Source organism: Asparagus officinalis, chromosome 2 (assembly GCF_001876935.1).
Source record: "Asparagus officinalis chromosome 2, Aspof.V1, whole genome shotgun sequence".
Classification (NCBI taxonomy): Eukaryota; Viridiplantae; Streptophyta; class Magnoliopsida; order Asparagales; family Asparagaceae; genus Asparagus; species Asparagus officinalis.
In genome coordinates, this window is record NC_033795.1 from 57,093,401 (window position 1) to 57,099,372 (window position 5,972).

The window sequence follows — 5,972 nt, forward strand, 5'->3', positions numbered from 1 at the left end:
ACTCTTTCCTTCTCCTTTCTCCCCTAGGTTTACGATCACCGCTCGGCGTTCTCCCTCTCCCTCCAATTTCTCCCGCCTCCTTCCTTTAGTTCGTTGAGTGGCACCTATCTATCCGTTATTCGCTCTGCTCTTTTAGTTTCTGGCTTCGATGAGTGGTGGAAACAACCCCAGACTTTCCCCCTCCCAATCCCTTGCCTTTCCTCCTCCTTCAACGAGATCCTCCCCTCTCCCAGATTTTTAGGGTTTCGGAGCTCTTGGCCTGACGATCGCTGTTGATTTGGGGATTTGGCGTGACGATAGCTGTTCTTGAGAAATTTGGGCGCTACTCAGGTAAAAACCCCTAAATGCCTAATATTTTTGAGATATTCAGCTCTTCCTCCGATTTGAGCAATATTTTTCCTCCGATTTTGAGCTCTGACATGTGGATTTGGTTGGACTGGTTAAGCTTAGATCTGTTTGAGCTCTCGAAGAAATCTCAGATTCCACTTTGTTAGGAAGTATACACTCACAATTTTCGTTAAAAATTTCATATTTTAACTCTGGTGTCTGTCCACATAAATAAGTTAGAAGTTATAAGATATATTAATTTTAGAAATAAGCAAATGAATTCAATATGCATATGCCCATACTTGATTTGTTTAATACATGAATACCAACAATTATTTGATTTATCTCAAATCATCTCCCAAATCGAATTTGAGGAATATTTACAAATAATAGCCGAACTATTTGACGAGCAGTGATATCTGGATCAACAAATATAAACTTGAAGGCACATGAATCATGAAATTCTATCTACATTTTAAATGTAATCTACATCTTAAATGTAGCACTACTAGCATGAGAATAGGTTCCTATAATCTTACCCCTGGACCCTTTAACTTGTTCTTAGTAAGATAATGATCCAGAGCACCATCCCCACGAAGGATTTTAGCCCCACGACCTGGCTTATCTCCTGAGCCAATAGCCTCCTCATCCACCACAAATGCATCTACATTGTTCATGCTGAACAGTTTCTTGTATTGCTTCCCAAGAGCATTCTTTGGTTCCGTGAGGACCTGAAATAGGAACAGGGAATCTTTAATCACAATAAAGACAAGAAGAACAGGGATAAATAAATATTTACATAGTAGAAAACCAAATTGGTTCTCAGATACTAAGCTAAAATTCTACGGGAAAAGGGAATTAGTCATTTTGACCCCCACTTCCCACCCCAAAAACAAAAAGAAAAAGGACCTTTACATTTTGAGCCCAAATTCAAGCTATGCCTGGCTAAATATAATACCAGAAATAACATATTTCAAATTGAACTACATTTTGTCTGCATTAGTTTCCAAATATATTTTTGAACCCAAGTCTAATAGCTTTGTCTTTTCATTTTGTAAGTAGGACCTTAGCAATATAATTAGACAACCATCTTCATTTACTGTTACTATCTGCTTTAATATGACGTTTGTATTTTAGATGGATGGTGATCTCGATGAAGAAACCGTAGTTAATATGTGTTCGGGTGCTGTACTATCTGTCTTGGTTATGGTTATGGTATTCATGAGGAGAATGCAAAGTAGACGTAGATCTATACGTGCAGGTCCTAGTGAAGAGAAAATAATACAATATCAAAATAGAAAACAACACCTGGATCGCATATATAATGGATTTAGTGATAGTTGTGTCAACTATGTTAGAATGCGAAGTGGTGCTTTTATGAAGCTTGCAGAGATATTGAGGAGCAACGATTTATTACGAGACTCAAGACATGTTACAGTGGAGGAGCAACTTGCTATGACTTTGAATATTTTGGGGCATAAAACTAAAAATCGAAGTATTAGGTCACATTTCATTAGATCTGGCGAGACTGTGAGTAGGTATTTCAACAAAGTGTTAGAAGCAATTTGCCTCATACGATCACGCTTTTTAAGACAAGCACAGAATGAAGTTCCACAGGAGATCCTTAGCAACCCTCTATACTATCCTTATTTCAAGGTATTCTCTCTTTAATGGTGCCGGTTGGGATGATGCAAAGAAGATGGTGATTATGGATGAAGCTTGCTTTGATAGATGGCTAGAGGTATTTACAATTTTCTAGTGTTCATATCTTAACAAATATTTCTAATTTTGTTCAATGTTGTCCTATATGTTTTTGATATATGCATTAAACTATGCAGGATAAGAGTATGAATAGTTCTAAACTTAGGGAATACATCAACAAGCCCATGAAACATTATGAAGACCTCGCAACTATTATTGGAGACGATGTTGCAAAAGGAGATTATGCGGTAGATGTGTTGTCACAATTTGGTGGTAGTGCACATTTTAATATTGGTGATGATGATGATGATATTAGTATGCCAAAGGAGAACACACCTAGCTATGTTGATATAGATGAAGATGATATTCCACCACCGAAGGGTCCAACTATGCCCTCAAAATCCAATCCATCTTCTAGTGTGAACAAAGCTAAAAATGACGGGTCAAAGAAACGTAAAGGAAAGGAGCCTAGGTTTAGTGAGGACACGGTGCTTATGCGTGAGATAGTAAATGAGGTAAAACAATTCACCTCATCTATGCGCATGGTGAGTATGCATTGGACCGAGAAGTTGGCACAAGCTATATTTGCACATGATGAATTTGACATAGAACTTCTTGATAAGTTTTATCAACAATTGCATGAGAATGAATCACAAGCTAGGTTGTTTATGGGGAGGCCAACTATTATGCAAAAGAAGGCGTTGACTGAGTTCATGAAGAGTCAACCTCTTGATTAGAATGTTGGCCTTTGCTCGGATTACGATGCTTTTGGGATATTTTTGTGAAACTAGCTAATTGTAACAATGCTAGTATAATTATTTTTGTATGTAAATGAGCGTAATTATTTTTGTTTGTTCATGTGGTTAATGATTGCTCATCATTTTGCAAACACAACTATGGTACATGTATTAAACTTTCATGTATTAAACTATGGTCAATGAGCGTAATTATTTCTGTTTTTTCATCATTTTCATGCATCTCAGTCGTGGCTTTATTGTTAAATTATAAACTTGGTATGCTAATGCAAACTTGTTTGACAGGTTTACAAGTGGGGTTCTATAATGATTTCCCCTCGATGAATTAAAGTTAAAGAGGTATGCATTTTATGTGTTATGATGATGGGCTTCATTGTTGAAGATATGCAGCTAGAGTTTATACTAGTAATCAATTGGCGAGGCAGTATATGCAGCCAACATTGCTATTATAAACTTCATGGCGAGGCATATAATGAAGAAAAGAGCCTTTTCTGAGCACATTTTCTATAATATCTTATGAGCTTCGGTTTGTCTACCTGACATGTAGCAATTGATTTGGGAATTTGGCCTCATGTTGCTTGGCTTTTGGACAGCATGTTTGTGTTGGCCTTGGTTGCTGCCTGGTTTTTTCTTGTTTCTTGGCAGTTTGTTGTGCTTTACTTGGTTGCAGCAGCTTGTTGCTTGGGGTTTGGTTGTGTTGGCCTCTTGCAGCTCTTGCTTGTCCTGTTGTTGGTCAGCTATGATGATGGCATTCTTGATCAGTTTTTGGTTGTGTTGGCCTCTTGCAGCTCTTGTTTCTTGGCAATTTGTTGTGCTTTCCTTGTGTGCATCCTTTGGTTTTTTGACATCAGTCCTCGTTCACTTGCTGTGATGATGTTCTGATAAAAGCGTATGCACATTTTTCTGTTCTTTTCAATCTTTACATGTGCGTTCATTGTTAGATGTTTTTGTTCGTTTACTTGTTTGACAGGTTTACATGTGGGGTTCTATAATGATTTCCCCTCGATGAAATAAAGTTAAAGGGGTATGCATTTTATGTGTTTTATGATTCACCACTTGCTCATAAAGGCCTTTTCTATCCTAACAGAACAAAAGGACATGTGAATTAAACATAAAGTTTTATAGCTTTTCAGCCTTTCATTAAGCTATACGTTCCTTCATCAAATTACAATGTTTCTGTCTTAAAAATGACACTTACTATTCTTAAGTAAAACCATGATGGACTTGCGTGTTTCTAGTGCTGGCTTGACTGTTTACCCACTATCAGGCCTTGTAGAAAATCATCAGCATAACCACTTTGTGGTAAGTCTGCTGATGCTCATGAAGGGGGAATCTAGTGAAAGTTAACAAGCTGTTGAAACATGTGCTTTGAATGCTGTAACTTATGGGAGATCAAATACTTCGAGATCTGGCTTCTATATGAAGATGGATATATGGAGTCTCAACAAGAAAGCTCCAATCTTGGGGTGTTATCCACAGTTTGTTGTGCTTTCCTTGGTTGCAGCAGCTTGTTGCTTGGGGTTTGGTTCTTGGCATTGCGTTGTGCTTTCCTTGTGTTGCAGCAGCTTGTTGCTTGGGGTTTGGTTGTGTTGGCCTCTTGCAGCTCTTGTTTCTTGGCATTGTGTTGTGCTTTCCTTGGTTGCAGCAGCTTGTTGCTTGGGGTTTGGTTGTGATAGTGATCTTGCAACTCTTGTTTCTTGGCATTGTGTTGTGCTTGGCCTTTGGTTTCATGTTGATGCTTGGCCTATGTTTTAATTCAGTGCATGGGTTCAACCTGCTCTCATGAAGATGGTTTCAACTCTTGTTTGGCTTTTGGTTGGTATGCATATTTCGTGTTATGATGATGGGCTATTTTTAAGATATGCAGCCAAAGTTTATAGCAACAATATATTGGCGAGGCAATATATTGCAGCCAACATTGTTTTATAAACTTTATGGTGAGGCAGATAATGAAATAATGGCCTTTTCTGAGCACAACTATTATGTTGGGTAGTAATCTTACCATGGTGACCACAATCAAGTTTTCTTAATTTTTTAGTTTGAACCAAACACTAGAAAATGATGTAAAGTACTTTCACTACATATTTTCTTCTTTTTTCAAGTTGATCCAAACACTAGAAAATGATGTAAAGTACTTTCACTACATATTTTTGGGCGAAACAAACACAAGAAACATTTTTCAGGAAAGTGAAGGAAACACAAGAAAGTGAAGGAAAATCATCTATGGAAAGTGATGTAAACGAACCAAACAGCCCCTAAGCCTGACAGAGTAACTACAGCCCCCGAGGGCTCTTAAGATCTAAATGTGTGGTCGGAGGGCCCAGTCGTTCCCACCAATTTTAGGCCTTTGGTTTGGTCCATCGCCGGTCAGCGATGACTTAGAACACAGGCCGACTAGCACCCAAATACCCTCCTTTTACTCTCTTCGCAATCATATACACTCACTTTTTTTTTACACTTAAAAAGTTATTTAAAATTAGCATTTTAGTAACACTCTATTATGCTGCAAACGCGAAAAACAACAATTTATTCCGATTGTGCTCATATGAATCAATTAGAACATTCAAGTAAAAATGAAGAAAAATCACATTCTAACGCCTCCCCACATGCTACTACTTCCAACGCCAGCATTCTTCTACGACTACACCCCTTGCTCTTTTGGAGGCTCAAATCTCCATACTGCGAATGGCGCTCCTGTGCTATGGTTTTTGATCATCACATCCCCTGTGGACTCTGAAAACATTCGACAAAAAACACACAAACTTGCAGAGACCACCGTGAATCGGTCTCGCGCGAAATTAAGAAGTTGCATAAGAAATACCTGGAATATATCTCAGGCTAGAACAAGTACACACGCATGCCACACTACAAATAGAACTCAACTGAAGGTGCTATCCGACACATTGGACTAATTTATTAACCGCATCCAAAAATGTCAAGCTGATAAGTTGCACAGCTCAACTAATTATGACAGACGTCACAAGGCTATCTCCAACAAGTATTGCTACAAAGTTGACTTTTTTTTGAGATTGGCTTATTGCGATGGAGAAAACAAATGTCTCCTCTTTAAGTTCTCCTCAAGCTTAAAACCGTCAAAAAGAACATGCAATTAAAATAAAAAAATACCCAAAGGTAAAACTAGCCTCCTCTCTCTCTCTCCCTCCAAAGGTAAAACTACCCCCGCGAAAA